Source organism: Esox lucius, chromosome 19, assembly GCF_011004845.1.
Source record: "Esox lucius isolate fEsoLuc1 chromosome 19, fEsoLuc1.pri, whole genome shotgun sequence".
Lineage (NCBI taxonomy): Eukaryota > Metazoa > Chordata > Actinopteri > Esociformes > Esocidae > Esox > Esox lucius.
This window is the reverse complement of record NC_047587.1, coordinates 34,417,369-34,433,559: the sequence shown is the minus strand read 5'-3', so window position 1 is coordinate 34,433,559 and position 16,191 is coordinate 34,417,369. Positions and strand designations below refer to the sequence as shown.

Genomic DNA, 16,191 nt, shown 5'->3' with positions numbered 1-16,191 from the left:
CTAATGATATGTACAACACACCTCCACACCTTTTATCCAGAAAGTCAAGTGCCCTAAAGAAAAACAGATTATGTATAAAAGGATTCCTAATCTTAAACAGAAATTTGAAAATCTAACAAAGTGTACAGTTTAGTTACAGGATCACAAATTAAGCATCACAGCAATACATTTTACATACCAACTCTGAAGTCTACAGATGGCTCAACATTTTCCTGGTTTTCTGGAATCAATGCAACTTCTGTAGAATGTAGTGATTCAAGTGAATGTCCTGTTTGTCCCTCTCAACTCTTTTCATTATTATTTTCCTTTTGGCCCAGTAACTAAACATTGTGACTAACAATGTATTTACCTTTAAAACCAAAACGATTGACCAACAGTAGGTCTCTTGGGTGAAGATAATCGGTTATGCTCTGGCCAAGGTATCTGCAACAAAACCGGATTGTTAACGTTAGGAATATACAGTAGCTATGCTGTGGGGGGGAAACATTATCAGCCAAATGTGGAACAGTGAAATTGTTAAAAATAAAATGTATTCATTGGGTGTTGTGATTCAAGTGAACACAGAATGTTCCTCAAACATAAAACGTACAGCAGCTCAGAGAATTAGAAATCACAATCGCCTTAAATCCAGTACAGTAGCAACACAGCACAAAACATGCTAGCCACAGTGTATACTGTAACAAAGGCAAAACAGCATGTGCTAGCTAACACTTACTCTAGCTACTGGACTAGCAGCATACTTGTTCAGGCAAACAAAATAATTTAAACAACATATATACATCGTTATTTTTGTAAGAAAGACTAAGTTTAAATTTTAGTGTTTTCTAGATGTAAAGCTTTTGCTACCTATTATAGCTCGTTAAAATTCAACATGTACTAACAACATTGCGTTAACAAGGCTACTTTAGCTAGTTAGGCCAGGACAAAGATGACTACACATTTTAAATATATAAACTAAAAACAATGTCAACATAATATTGCGTTACACAAAAAGGAAACATGTACTTACTTAAACGATGGTAGTCGATGACTTTGCTAGCTAGCAGACTGTAACTCGCGATTGAGCGATGAACTGATGCGAATGTGTCCAAACCAACATGGCCGGTCGATTTTGAGAGTAGCCTATTTAAAAGCGTCTTGCCGCAGAAGGACCGCGGTCCTTTAGACCGAGGCAACCGCCAGAGAAAATGAAGCAGTCAAAAAATCTCGCAAGAAATGGGAGTGACGTATTCGGCGGCAAACGTTTCATCCCCGCCAGCAGGACGCACCTATAGCCGACAGCTAAGGGCCGGCGGCAAAAAGAAGCCTTGCGGATATTTTTTGCTATCTGGGATATCGTCATAAAGCCCCCATATGGTCAGATACATGCATGGGTCAAATATTTTACCAAAATCAAGCTCAAATGTAGATTTTGAATAGCGAATAGCGAGATACTTGTTTTGTCCATTGTTGATTAGAACGGCCGCATCTGAGGCAATAAGTGCATTGCATTGTGTTATCATCAACTTACAGGTTACGAAGTTTATTGTAGCTATGTGTGCAATTTTTCATTTTCTTTTTTTTTCTCAATTTTTCCTGTCATTGAATACATTTGGCCAAACTCTCTTGTTATAAAAGATGAAGTGCTATGAACAGGTTATTGAAGACAGCATTGGCTATGACTAGACGGCAAATGCTAGATTTGTGCTAGACTCGAAATGCTAGACTCCAACCCAGTGTTGCCAGATATCGCAAAGAGAAACAAGATACCAAGACTGTCAAAGGAAACCCAAAATAATCAACTTAGAGCTGAAGACGAAGCCCCAAAAACGCCTTTTAACAAACAACACCTTTGTGCTATTGAAGTTTCAGAGAGCCAGCTGCTCTTATGGGGCCGAGTACCCAACTTTGAAGTTACATTCAAAATCTTTTTCTCTTAAAAGTGGAATTACATTTCAAGCCAACCTTTCTTTTACTACGAAGGTACTATGTTTGTGAACATATTGATAGCAAATACGAAGCTAATGGAAATGTATTTGATTTTGTTTGCAAACAATAATGAATTTATTGAACGCACCTCTAGCCACTGAACTAATTTGGGGAAGGGAAACAATCACAGCTAGTAGTAGCCAGGAGTAGCTCAGATGTACATTAAGCCTAAATCACACAACAGACGAACGTCAACCGTGTCATTATTGAGCACGTCATTTTGAAGTGCTCAATTCACATTAGGCGAGACAGTACTGCAAATGTTGTTCTTTGTTTTTTTTAGCTGTATTGACACCTTGTTAGGGACTTGTTGGAATTTTTGGTGAAAAGTATTTTACATGGTTAAGCGGTGGTTGACTTGAGCCTTCTAATTTTAGGCAAACAGCATTCCGGATCCTTTTTTAAGGCATGCCCTATTAACATATACATTTTCATTAACCTAGTCCAATGTGCAATTTGTCCGTTCCTGCACTTATTTTATCCAAAGTCAAGTGCTGTGAGTGTTCGACTGTGAGTGATGCCATTGACGTTAGTCTGTCATGTGATTTGGGCAGTACTCTTTCATTCAGTCCCATTCATTGTCTATACGCGCACATACACAAGTACGCAAGTCTTCTGATTTGGGCTTTAGGTAGCAGGGCTAGGCAATAGAGGGGGACGGTAAAGCATTTATTTAAAGTCTTGTGGACAAATCATTAAAGAAGCCCATATACACATTTGCATTTCGGAAACTAGCCCAAAAAAGCATGTCCCCCGACTAACAATATTACCAAACGACTTTCTGAAACAAGAAACCAGGCAAACCTAGTTCAGCCGGCCGGCAATAGAGAGTGTTGCCATGTCAAAATTTGAACCCAGGTCACCCACGTGAAAGGCTGTGTCGCTAACCACTACATGAAGCTGTACATTTGCGGGATATCAGTATAGCCTCTTGTCTCTATCCTGAACAAATGCTCTTTTGCCACTGGCCGTTTTAATAGTTAATTGGTCATTTGTGAATGGATACAGTTAAACTGATCAACGTTTCTTAATAAGTTTACCTCCACCACAAATAACATCTATGTATGGCGCTTGCCACTGGCCATTCTAATTCGGCTAAATTTAAACATCTAAGAAGCGGAAGCTGGCCATTACAGTATCTCATTATAGTATCTCACAAAAGTGAGTTCACCCCTCACATTTTTGTAAATATTTGATTATATCTGTTCTTGCTAAAATGTAAAGTAGTGAGTGTACAGCTTGTATAACAGTGTAAATTTGCTGTCCCCTCAAAAAAACACAACTCACAGCCATTCATATCTAAACCGATGGCAACAAAAGTAAGTACACCCTAAGTGAAAATGTCCAAAGTTTCAAAGGGATTTATAATGATCTTTTAAAGCCTTTTAAAATGATAAACTTGGATTAGCAAACAGAATGTGCCATTGGAACACAGGAGAGATGGTTGCTGATAATGTGCCTCTGTATGTCTATATAGATATTCCATTGAAAATAATTTCCTGTTACAATAGTCATTTACAACATTAGTAATATCTACACTGTGATTATGATAAGTTTTATGTTATTTTCATGAACACATTTTTTTATTTCGAAAGCAAGGACTTTTCTAAGTGATCCCAAACTTTGGAATGGTTGTGTGTGACCGAATATGTAGGTGTGCACATTTTTCGCTCCTGAGCAATTACCAATTTCTACCTAGAAAACCAGCTCGTGTTTGTAGTGTTTTTACTGTTTAAATTCATAGTTGTTAATCACACAAGTAAGCAATATGTACAGTGCAACTCAATGTGCCAATCATAGCCTAGCTTAGTCAGTGGCTGGAACTGAACATGACTCTAATACCACTTAGTTAATTGATTAAAATAATGAAGAGCATTAGAAATGAAATTGTGCATTGTCAAAATGAAGGCTCTCAACTGCTCCTGTTGTGCGAACTTCATTCATATTTATTTTATATGTCTAGTGTCAAAATCTCACACATCTCAGATACTGCACACTCCCAGCTACTATCTAATCATCGAAACATTGGAATTATTCCAACCCTGTTTAGCCATTTTTGGTTTAAAAGCAAAACACAATGTCTGGCAAATTCATTTTCAGCATGTGGTCTGTGGTTTGCTCATTTGAATATCAGCTGATGCAGGAGCTACGGGGCTTGCCTGTGTGCAATCCATAAACATTATCTTAATACGCTTCAATATTTATCGCAAACATAAACAGAGTTCTAACATTTTGGACCCATTTGGTTAAAATTGCAGTAGCCGTAGGCTACATTTATCAAAGACCACACATTCCTCTGTTGCTAAATTTGCAATAAAAGGGCCATATTAGCTGTTCAAGGACAATTTCACTTAAAAAAATAGTTCTACATTTCTATAGTTCAATTACTACATACTGCACAAAAATAAGCTGTTTGAAAAGTTTTAAATCATAAGCAATCCGCATATATGTTGATTGAAATACAGAAGATTGACATAGCAGTATGGTAGATCAAAGCTGCATCCTGGAAGACCTTTGTAGAGTGTTAAGTAGTCATTGTGGTGCCCATGTGAATTTCCTTCAACTTTTTTTTAATATGTACAAAATGGCTCAACGTACTCCAGTCTACACTAAGAAGGCTAGCCTTGATGAAATTTTCAAGTGACGAAGAAAGTGACCAGCCCAAAATAAAACAAAACGTTTTAACTTAGTTGTTGTGAATGTGGACTTGTATTTCTTCTTTAGTTGTTGCCTTTCTTTCATCTTGTTTAAACCAGCCCATTGACTGCCTTTTTTTTCCTACTCATTTTTTTGTTGAGAATTGGAGATAACAACACTTGGTTTCATTGCTGTGCCTCATGGTAGATGGAGGAGTGAAGGGCAGCAGTGAATTGGAGGTAATGAGCAGAGAGAGGAGGGAGGGATGGGCAGAGAGAAGGAGCGTTACTGGTATTCTCTGTAGTTACCATACACATTACAAAGTTTCCTCTTTGGCTCTCTGGCACGTCTTACATCATCTAGCCTGTATGTAGACAGAATGGCAATTACTGCAAATAACTACCTTTCTCTTGGGCTTCAACGAGTGCTGAGCCAGGTCTTTTCTCTGACGTGAAGCAAATTAATTGAAGTAAAAAGCTCTGTTTGTGGCATTCAGAAATGTATGTTGCGCTTACTTACCAATCACCCAAAGACGTCCGGCCCAGATGGTTACATATCTGAATGAGGATTGGTTCAGATTTGGTCCTTCTGGACGGACCTCAATTTCAGTAGACGTCCAGTCCAAATCTGAACAAATTATGTTTGGTTTCTGTCCGGACTGACCTTGATTCAAAATTCAACACACAAGTACAGATAACTTTTTTTTACATTTAATGTGTACAGCATAGTGGAGTCCAGTGTAGTACAGTAGAGAATGGTAAAATATGTACAGCACTTTGATGGACCTTATGAAAGTATTTGTTCTCCTTCACATATTTTGTTGTGTTTAAGACTGAATTTTTATTGCTTAAATATTTTCTGCCATGAATCTACTGTTAGAAGTATGATTGGAAAAGGGTTTACACTCAGGCTAGAATGTATAGCCGCTTTATGCCTTCTTCAGTGCTATACATTGAACTGACGAAATGTACTTTTAACAGATTCAAAAGCAATGCTCAGCTAGTTTTACGGGTGTATATAGTTGGGTTGTCAAATGGAAGATGCAACAATGCCACTTGTTACAGCATGATCAAGACCTGCCATAGAATTAATTACTTGAAGACATAAATTCAGTACATATGAGTTTACTATTTACTTGAAATAGAGCTCCAGAAAAAATTAAGAGACCACTGCACCTTTTTCTTTACTTTCCAAAAAAGTTGAAAAAGGAAGGTTTTGAGTGAGGACAGAAGGGATAAAATTAAGAGACCACTGAAAATTCAACGCTTCTGTTCCTCAATCAAAACCTTCCTTTTTTGACTTTTTTGGAAAGGAAAGAAAAATGTGCAGTGGTCTCTTATTTTTTTCCGGGGCTCTAGATTACATAAACATATCACAATGAGACTGGTGGTGATATGGAATATGAATCACGACCATAAGAAAGCAGTGTAGTATATAATAATGTATAAGCCATTGTATAGGCAAAGACCTATAAGTACTGTAGCATGCAAGGTCCAGTGCCACATTAAGACCCTGAGGATTAAAGATAAACTTTTCATCTGGTTTCACATTGCAGGAGTCACTCTTCTACATTTATGGCTTCAAAAGAAACACTCGTGGTGTGATTGTCTTCTTGAAAGTGTGTAGCAACTGGTGATGTAGGGTCCTGTGGATGGCACTGCGATGTTCATTGATGTGTGAACCCAGTCATCTGCGTGTGATGCCCATGTATTATTAGCATCAGGGACATGATAGAATGTAGACTACATTGTTAGACCCACAGGTGATGAATCTATTGTATATTCCTTGTTGAGAGTAGTGTGTGTATTGAATGCATTGTTGTTAAAAATTCCACGTGTTTAGGAACTGAATATATTAGTTATATTTTAGACATAAGGTGATTGACTAGGGCCATTAACATAATTTCTTATTGCTGTAATTCTTGTTCCATATCATGTAATATATTTAATGTCAATAGTCATCTCATATGTGCTTTAAGCTCAAGATGTCTTCATGTAATGCATTCTGTGGCAAGCCTTGATCATGCTGCAACAATGGCATACTTGTGTTCTCCATTTGAGAACACATAATGCTCCGGAAAAATTAAGAGACCACTGCACCTTTTTCTTTCCTTTCCAAAAAAATAGAAAAGGAAGGATTTGAGTGGGGATGAGACGGGTTCAAATTAAGTGACCACAGCAAATTGAACGCTTCTGTTGCTCACTCAAAACTGTCCTTTTCTTTTTGGAAAGGAAAGAAAAATTTGCAGTGGTCTCTTAATTTTTTCCGAAGCTTTATGTCTGGTGTATTTTTGAAGTACACATTCGTGCCAGATTTTTGGGGTAATATAGGCTAGATCAAATCCATTTGGTCATTAAAAAGGTAGGCCTCAGGGTTTCCATGATTCTCACGTCTTTCACTTGATGAAGAAGTCAGTTATTGTCACCTATATTGATAGTTATTGGGTCAATACATTTTTACGTTTTTGTGTCATGAAATTGCTTTGGCTGTGTAAAGTTCATTATTAGTCTCACTAGAAATTGCTCAATTCTTATGACTATTCCAAGTAGTAAGTTAGATACTAGTAAGCCTATTACTGGATAATAACGTGTGGTAAAATGGACAGTGGCAAAAGCCACATTTCATAGATGCGCTTTTTAGTGGAGGTAAACTTAATTCGAAATGTTAGTCAATTTAATACAATGCTTAATGGTGTCTAGCAAAATATATAAACTTGGCGTGATGTTTATGCGTGAAAAAAATTTTGAATGTCGAGATGCTATACCGAGAATGGGCAAACATATGGCATTGTGGTTTAGTGGTTAAAGACACAGCAACGTGTGTGAGAGACCTGGGTTTGAATCCAGTGAGGGTAACCTCATTTATCACTTTTAATTGCGGGCCGGCTGAACTAGGCTTGCCTGGTTCCTTTTCTGGTTATATACAGAGTTAACCAAGAGCACTCAATAAGCAGTTTTGATGGTGCTCTCAAGGTCAGTTTTTATTTTTACCAATTCATAATTTCACCATAATTAGCAGACAACTTTTCCAACACGCCATTATAGCAACACGGCAGTAGTAGGCACTTTTAACCTGACGACCAGACCACTTATTTTTTTGCTAGTTACTGCAGTCCAATGACATAATCTTTAGTTTTAAACCCCTCGCCTATGCCACTATCCCTCACAGGAATGTAGTTTCTGCCGATTTTGCAGGTTTTCCCACTTACAAAGCATGTAGAAGTCTGTAATTTTTATCTTGGGTACTCTTCAACTGTGAGTGACGGAATCTAAAACAAAAATCCAGAAAATCACATTGTATGATTTTTAAGAAATGTATTTGCATTTTATTGCATGACATAAGTATTTGATACATCAGAAAAGCAGAACTTAATATTTGGTAAAGAAACCTTTGTTTGCAATTACAGAGATCATACATTTCTTATAGTTCTTGACCAGGTTTGCACACACTGCAGCAGGGATTTTGGCCCACTCCTCCATACAGACTTTCTCCAGATCTTTCAAGTTTCGGGGCTGTCGCTGGGCAATACAGACTTTCAGTTCCCTCTAAAGATTTTCTATTGGGTTGAGGTCTGGAGACTGGCTAGGCCACTCCAGGCCCTTGAGATGCTTCTTACGGAGCCACTCCTTAGTTGCCCTGGCTGTGTGTTTCGGGTCGTTGTCATGCTGGAAGACCCAGCCACGACCCATCTTCAATGCTCTTACTGAGGGAAGGAGGTTGTTGGCCAAGATCTCACGATACATGGCCTCATCCATCCTCCCCTCAATACGGTGCAGTCGTCCTGTCCCCTTTGCAGAAAAGCATCCCCAAAGAATGATGTTTCCACCTCCATGCTTCATGGTTGGGATGGTGTTCTTGGGGTTGTACTCATCCTTCTTCTTCCTCCAAACACGGCGAGTGGAGTTTAGACCAAAAAGCTCAATTTTTGTCTCATCAGACCCCATCATCCAGATGTTCATTGGCAAACTTCAGATGGGCCTTGACATGCGCTGGCTTGAGCAGGGGGACCTTGTGTGCGCTGCATGATGGCGTTGTGTGTTACTAATGCTTTTCTTTGAGACTGTGGTCCCTTCAGGTCATTGACCAGGTCCTGCCATGTATTTCTGGGCAGATCCCTAAACTTCCTCATGATCATTTATGCTCCACGAGGTGAGATCTTGCATGGAGCCCCAGACCGAGGGAGATTGACCGTCATCTTGATTTTCTTCCATTTTCTAATAATTGCGCCAACAGTTGTTGCCTTCTCACCAAGCTGCTTGCCTATTGTCCTGTAGCCCATCCCAGCCTTGTGCAGGTATACAATTGTATCCCTGATGTCCTTACACAGCTCTCTGGTCTTGGCCATTGTGGAGAGGTTGGAGTCTGTTTGATTGAGTGTGTGGACAGGTGTCTTTTATACAGGTAACAAGTTCAAACAGGTGCAGTTAATACAGGTAATGAGTGGAGAACAGGAGGGCTTCCAAAAGAGAATCTAACAGGTCTGCGAGAGCCGGAATTCATACTGGTTGGTTGGTGTTCAAATACTTATGTCATGCAATAAAATTTAAATTAATTATTTAAAAATCATACAATGTGATTTTCTGGATTTTTGTTTTAGACTCTGTCTCTCACAGTTGAATTGTACCTATGATAAAAAATTAGAGACCTCTACATGCTTTGTAAGTAGGAAAACCTGCTAAATTGGCAGTGTATCAAATACTTGTTCTCCCCACTGTAAGTGTTGAATACAATTAACAAATGCTGCCCCCTTTCCACTTGATTTAGCTTTGCAGGCTTGATGCCGCCCAAAATCAAAGCAATCTGTAGTCACATGTCTAATGCCAGTTGTCATGAAGTGTAAAGTTTAATCAAAACTCCTAAAATATTGTGTCAGACAAGCCTCATTGGTAAGAATCCTTGTGAGGTGTGTAGTTTGTTAACTCTGGTCATCCCTTTCCCTTGTTTGGGCAAGTACACATGCACGTAAACTGTGATGTGATCATGTAAAATATTATTGAAGGCCTGAGGGTGTATGGGTATCTACTTTGCATTTAGACTGTAGCCCTGCTCCTCACTAGTCTTGCTAGGTGGTAATGATTACATTCTGGAACAAATTCTTAATTATACTCTCAATTATCTTGCTCCAAGACACTTCTTCAAATATTTCTGATCATACTACAGTAACTAACTAGCTATTAAAATTGCTTTAATTTTGTAGATTATTAGCTGGTTACGTTCTCTTTTGTAGTATGAAGTGAATGGTTCGTAGTCTTTCTAGCACAGATCAGAGTGGAAAGGCTTCTATGCTGTGGCTTAAGATGCTTGGATAATGAAGGGGCTTTGCCCTCAGGCTTTAAGGCACCCCCCTACAGTAATTGTTCAGATTTCTTCCCCCCTTTTTTTCATGTACTGAATAAAAAATATCAGCTGAACACATTTAACTCAATTGATAACAATACAGTTAAAATGTTTTGGGGTCACTTAGAAATGCCCTTGTTATCCATGAAAAAATACATGAAATTATTTTGTATAGGAAATATATTAAAATGAATAAGGAATATAGTCATTGACAAGGTTAGAAATAATTATTTTTAATTGAAATAATAATTGGGCCTTTCAAACTTTGCCTTTGTCAACTAAACCTCCATTTGCAGCAATTACAAACTTGCAGGTGGTGATCAGTTGACAGCTCCACCCCTCTATTCACCCAAGTGTCTAAGACATACGGCCGCAGGTCAGATGAAACGACAACAAAGTTGATCATCGACCTACGGCCTAGGGTGTCCTGGTGCCACGTGCACTGATGGACACCCTTATGCTTTAACACCCTTATGCTTGGTGTTCATTATGGACAAACTGTGACTAGCACAGAAGTGTTCGTTATGGACAAACTGTGACTAGCACAGAAGTCCAATTACTGAACACCGCTCGGGTTCAGATCAGGAGGGCTGTTCCTCCCAATCACGCCCCTCCAGGTGTCACTGTCGTTGCCCACGTGGGCGTTGAAGTCCCCCAGTAGAGCGATGGAGTCCCCAGTCGGAGCACTTTCCAGCACCCCTCCCAGAGACTCCAAGAAGGTTGGCTACTCTGCACTGCCGTTCGGCCCGTAGGCACAAACAACAGTGAGAGACCTATCCCCGACCCGTAGGCGCAGGGAAACGACCCTCTCGTTCACCGGGGTAAACTCCAACACATGGCGGCAGAGCTGGGGAGCTATAAGCAAACCCACACCAGCCCGCCGCCTCTCACCATGGGCAACTCCAGAGTGGTGAAGAGTCCATCCTCTCTCAAGGAGTGTGGTTCCAGAGCCCAAGCCGTGCGTAGAGGTGATCCCGACTATCTCTAGTCGGAACCTCTCAACCTCACGCACGATCTTAGGCTCCTTCCCCGCCAGCGAGGTGACGTTCCACGTCCCTAGAGCTAGTTTCAGTGTCCAGGGATCGGGTTGTCGAGGCCCCCGCCTTCAAGTGCCGCCCGATCCTCTACGCACCGACCCCTTTTTGGTCCCTCCTGTAGGTGGTGAGCCCACGGGAAGGCAGCCTCAGACATGACACTGGACGAAGGGAATGGGCAGAGGCTAGGGGTAGGCTTGTTTGAACTGATGATGCTTGAGGCGGTGGAGGAAGATGGTAACAGATTCAGAGTCACGGATTGATTGTGGAAGTGAGTCCAAAGCAATGGAGTAGCCCTGGAGAAAGCCCCGTCTCCAAAGCTCCGTAGCTTGGACCGTGGGATGATGAGGTGACCAGCTGTAGCAAAGCAGAGTGACCGAGAGTGTTGGTAATGGGGAATAAGATCAGAGAGGTAGGGTAGAGCAAGCTGATGGAGGGTTTTATAGGTGAGCAGAATAATTTTATAATCAATGCACTGAGGGACAGGGAGCCAGTGGCATTCTTGGAGGATAGGGGTGATGTGCTGCTCTGAGTTTTGAACCATTTGTAGTTTATGAAGGGATAAAGTGTTGATGCCAGAAAGAAGAGTGTTGCAGTAGTCCACACAGGAGGAGATACATCAAGGTTTCTGCGGCGGTTCGAGAGAGGGAGGCCTTTAGCTTGGCCATTTTGCTGATGAAAAAGAATGAGGATTTGACTGTTTGTTTCATGTGTTGTTCAAACCTGAGGGACGAGTCGAGGATGACGCCTAGGTTGCGTGCATGAGGAGAAGGGGAAACAACAGTGTCGTCAGTGGTGAGAGTGAAAGTTCCAGTTTTGGAGAGCGTGGATTTCAAGCCTATGAGAAGTAGTTCTGTTTTTTCACTGTGGCGCTTTAGGAAGTTGTTTTTATGTTGTTACTCCCATAGAAAGGTTACTCCCATAGAATCCCTTTGAATGGTTGGAGTTCCAGGCTCCAACACACTGGGCACAATAGTCTGGGGATGAGGTTAGCCTAGCAAAGATCTCAGACTTCATATCTACCAATCTCTGATATTTGCATAGGTCAACCTATGCAATATAATAACAACTTATAGTAATACATATATTACATACATATATGAGTAGCATTCACAAGAAAATTATGATAATGACTTAAATCTCCCTGTACTAAAATCTCCTCATCAGGCAAGTAGATAGTAATGCCATAGCTTTCCTCTACCACCCTGCTGCATTGCTGACCAAAGCTATGCAATACGTATTCAATGTATGTAATCCTTTTTTTATGTGGTTCTAGCAATGATTTACCAATGATATTAATAATTGAAGAGAGACGTTGTTGTTTACATAACAGCCGTAGGGAGTTTTAACTTTGATGACTTCGTAAAATAATAGATTTTCACCATCTGAAAGCATACTGATTAATACAGCATTCCTCAGAGTCTTCCTCTGAATCTCATGCTAAATTCCTTTTAAAGGATTGCACAGTCAAAGTAAAATCCTACTGTACTTTGGAATGCTCAACATCTTTGAATCCTATAAGGCACTGCCTGCCTTCTTTGTGACCCAGCAGATGCTTAGTAGTAATGAAACAATGTAGGCATTTATTTAGTTTTACACATTCTTGTAATATAGCCCATGCAATAGGATTTTCTGCATGTTGGCTGCAAGCAGTGTATAATGTTGTTCCAACAAACAAAATGCATAGCATTCTAATCATGCAAGAATTTATCCCTTGACAATAATCTGCAACAATTACATACAACTAGGAATTTTACACAGAAAGCAATTTAACCAGTGAGTCAAATACACATAATGTAAGGACACTTCCATGTTCAAGTGTTGGAACGTATCCAATTACATCAATTATTTTAATTGGCTGATCAGTAGTATGTTCCTGGAAATAATCACTTTCAGCTTGTGAAATTAGCATAGGGCTAACGTGCCATCTTATTCGATGGGGCATGCTACAATCTAGCATTCTTCATGTGAGAGTAAATCACCAATTTCAGTTGACTGTGTGAGGGAACGGCATCCTAGGGACTGGAGGACCCAGAGGGCACCATGCCTAAGGGGTGAGCAGGGTAGAGATAATTTGATTCACCTGTTGTCAATAATGTCTCTACCCTACTTAAGGAACCTCAGGCCAGGAACTCATTCTCTTTGGAGAGAACAAACAACGCACAGCCCGGACTATTTGATATAAAACTTTTAAATCTTTAAAGTATTGCCAAGTCCTCGCTAGCTGTAGAGATTGTGTACTTTTCTCCCCATAACGAATAGGCAGTATGGTATAGCCTAGGGATGTTTATTCCATTCTAGTGCTTCGTTTTGTTTATTCCAGAGCAGGATCCTTTGATTTTGTCCTAGCACGTTGTACTGCTAATATTTTTGTGTTATATCAATTTTTAAAAGAAAGGAGGAAAATAACAAATCTACACTCTACAATACACCTTGGAAAACGTTGTTTATGCCTCTGGTCTCATTTTCAACGTTCCCATTTATGATTTTTGTTGTGGGTGAAGCCAACCCCTTACCGCTGATATGAGTTTGGAGTTACAGAAACTTTTAAATTTAGGCTTTTTTGAGTTTGCAATGTCCCTCTGTTTATGTCCAACAAAAATACCTTTCTGTCGATTTCTGTGCTACTTTGAAACCATATCTCAATATGATGGAGATCTCTAATAGTATTAATGCACCTGTCATGTTTACCTTTAAACATATTATTTTGACCTTTTTTCAAGCAGATCACACATTTCCATATGGAAAGACTCACTGTCGAAGTAGATTAGTTATCTGTTGTACATGTTAGCAGGCTGAGCAGTGAGAGGAGGAACGAAGGGTTGTGATACCCATCATTAGACACTCTTTTCCTGGCTGTCTGTGCATTGGGAATTTTTGTGATTATATGTATTAGCTGGCATGCAACCCTATGGCAGGGAATCACTATAAAGAGGACCAGCACAGATTAGAATGGCCCAGAGTAATATTGTGATGCAGTCAAATGAAATTATGAGGTCAGTTAAGGTTGTGGCAGACTCACATTGCAGATTTCATCTTGCTTTTATGGGTTTGTATTGGATTAATTATTCCAATAGTTGAATATGTATTTGATGGCAATTTTCAGATTAATGCTGATTAGTTCCATTTTTTAATGTATTTGTATGCTGTAAATATTTCTCTAATGTAGTATGATGGCTCACATGTCTTTTCAAGTGTGTTTTGAAATATATGTCAGAATTGGCTTAGACATTATCAGAAGGTAAAGAGACATATCTTTATGATTATTTATTTTTTATTCTAATTTGTGGTTTGTCCACCAAGGCTCACCTAATATCCTTGTTAAATATTCACTGAAGAAACACAAGTTAGTAAACACACATTATATATTGCGTAATGTAACGGGACATTCACATTGCATGTCCTTAGCCTTTTTAATTCTGTAGGTGTGAGACCTATTGGGATAGAACTGAAGCTCTGAAGTGTCACTCACCACACACTTAGAAATAAAGGTGCCTGGAAGAATCTACCCCGGTGGCGATTTACACGACAAAGGGAGTTTTTAATCAAGGAACACTGAATGAAGGCTAAAAACAGATTGGATTACATGTTCAACCCCTTTTTTATACATTATCTCACAAAAGTGAGTACACCCCTCAATATTTGATTGGGCATTATTGACCAACAAATGAATATAGAATCAAAGGACTTAAAGTAACTTAACACTTTACTTTCTACAGCAAGTAACTAAGTAACATAACTTGTTACTTTATGGGAACTCGAACTACTAACAGTAATTACTTCTAAAAGTAACGTTCCCCAACACTGATGGCGACTGCCTTCCCAAAATTTTACACCGCTTCTGTGTCGGCATGGGAAAACTTGATTTTGCGCCCATACATAAAATACCAGCGAAACATTGCAGCGAACGTGATGATAGGAGGGACCGTTTTCCATATTTGCAGTGTTGCCAGGTGGGGAATATTTGATTATATCTGTTCATGTGACAACACTGAAGAAATGACACTTTGCTACAATGTGAAGTACTGAGTGTACAGCTTGTATAACAGTATACATGTGCTGTCCCCTCCAAATATCTCAACACACAGCCATTAATGTCTAAATCGCTGGCAACAAAAGTGAGTACACCCCTAAGTGAAAATATGCAAATTAGGCCCAAAGTGTCAATATTTTGTGTGGCCACCATCATTTTCCAGCACTGCCTTAACCATCTTGGGCATGGAGTTCACCAGAGCTTCACAGGTTGCCACTGGAGTTCTCTTCCAGTCCTCCATGACGACATCATGAAGCTGGTGGATGTTAAAGATCTTGCGCCTTCCATTTGAGGATGCCCCACAGATGCTCAATAGGGTTTAGGTCTGGAGACATGCTTGGCCAGTCCAACACGTTTATCCTCAGCTTCTTTACCAAGGCAGTGGTCGTCTTGGAGGTGTGTTTGGGGTCATTATCATGTTGGAAGACTGCCCTGCGGCCCAGGGATCATGCTCTATTTCAGTATGTCACAGTAAATTTAGGCATTCATGGTTCCCTCAATGAACTGTAGCTCCCCAGTGCTGGCAGCACTCATGCAGCCCCAGACCATGACACTCCAACCACGATGCTTGACTGTAGGCAAGACACTTTGTCTTTGTACTCCTCACCTTGTACTCCTCACCTAGCAAAGTGTCACATGAAAAGATATACTCAAATATTTACAAAAATGTGAGGGGTGTACTCACTTTTGTGAGATACTGTATGTGGTAAGGTGATAACATTTTGCTATTTGAACTGGAATCGAGGAACTGTATTAGAAGCCTTATGTAGAACCTTAAAATCTATATTACGTTTGTAAAATTTATTTTTAGAAGTAATGGCATTTAAAATATATTTTTGCACAAATATTGATAGAATAAACATATTGAAATTTGAGTCAAGCAATTATTAGTTATTTGGACCGGATCCAGGAAATATGACCCAGGAATGAATGCAATTTATTTGGTAACTAATAATATTATTAATAATGAACTTAGGACGATGGTGAGCTTGACACATTGTTCCAGTACATATCCACTCTCTCATTCAAGTGACATGATGATTGATGTGTGGCTGCTATTTAAAAAAAAAAATCACCCATATAATCTATTCGTGGAGGCACGCCTACCGTAGTATACGCAGAAGAATGATGTTGCCATGGACATCACTGCATATATTTAAGCAAGATGCCAGTCACACATTA

The 16,191-nt window shown here is 39.7% G+C and overlaps 1 protein-coding gene across 2 annotated transcripts in view; it reads left to right on the top strand.

The window, feature by feature from the left end:
* Nucleotides 1–16,191, top strand: part of LOC105028774 (chemokine-like protein TAFA-5) — a 92,136-nt gene that overhangs the window by 11,825 nt on the left and 64,120 nt on the right. The gene's annotated exons all lie outside the window — the stretch shown is intronic.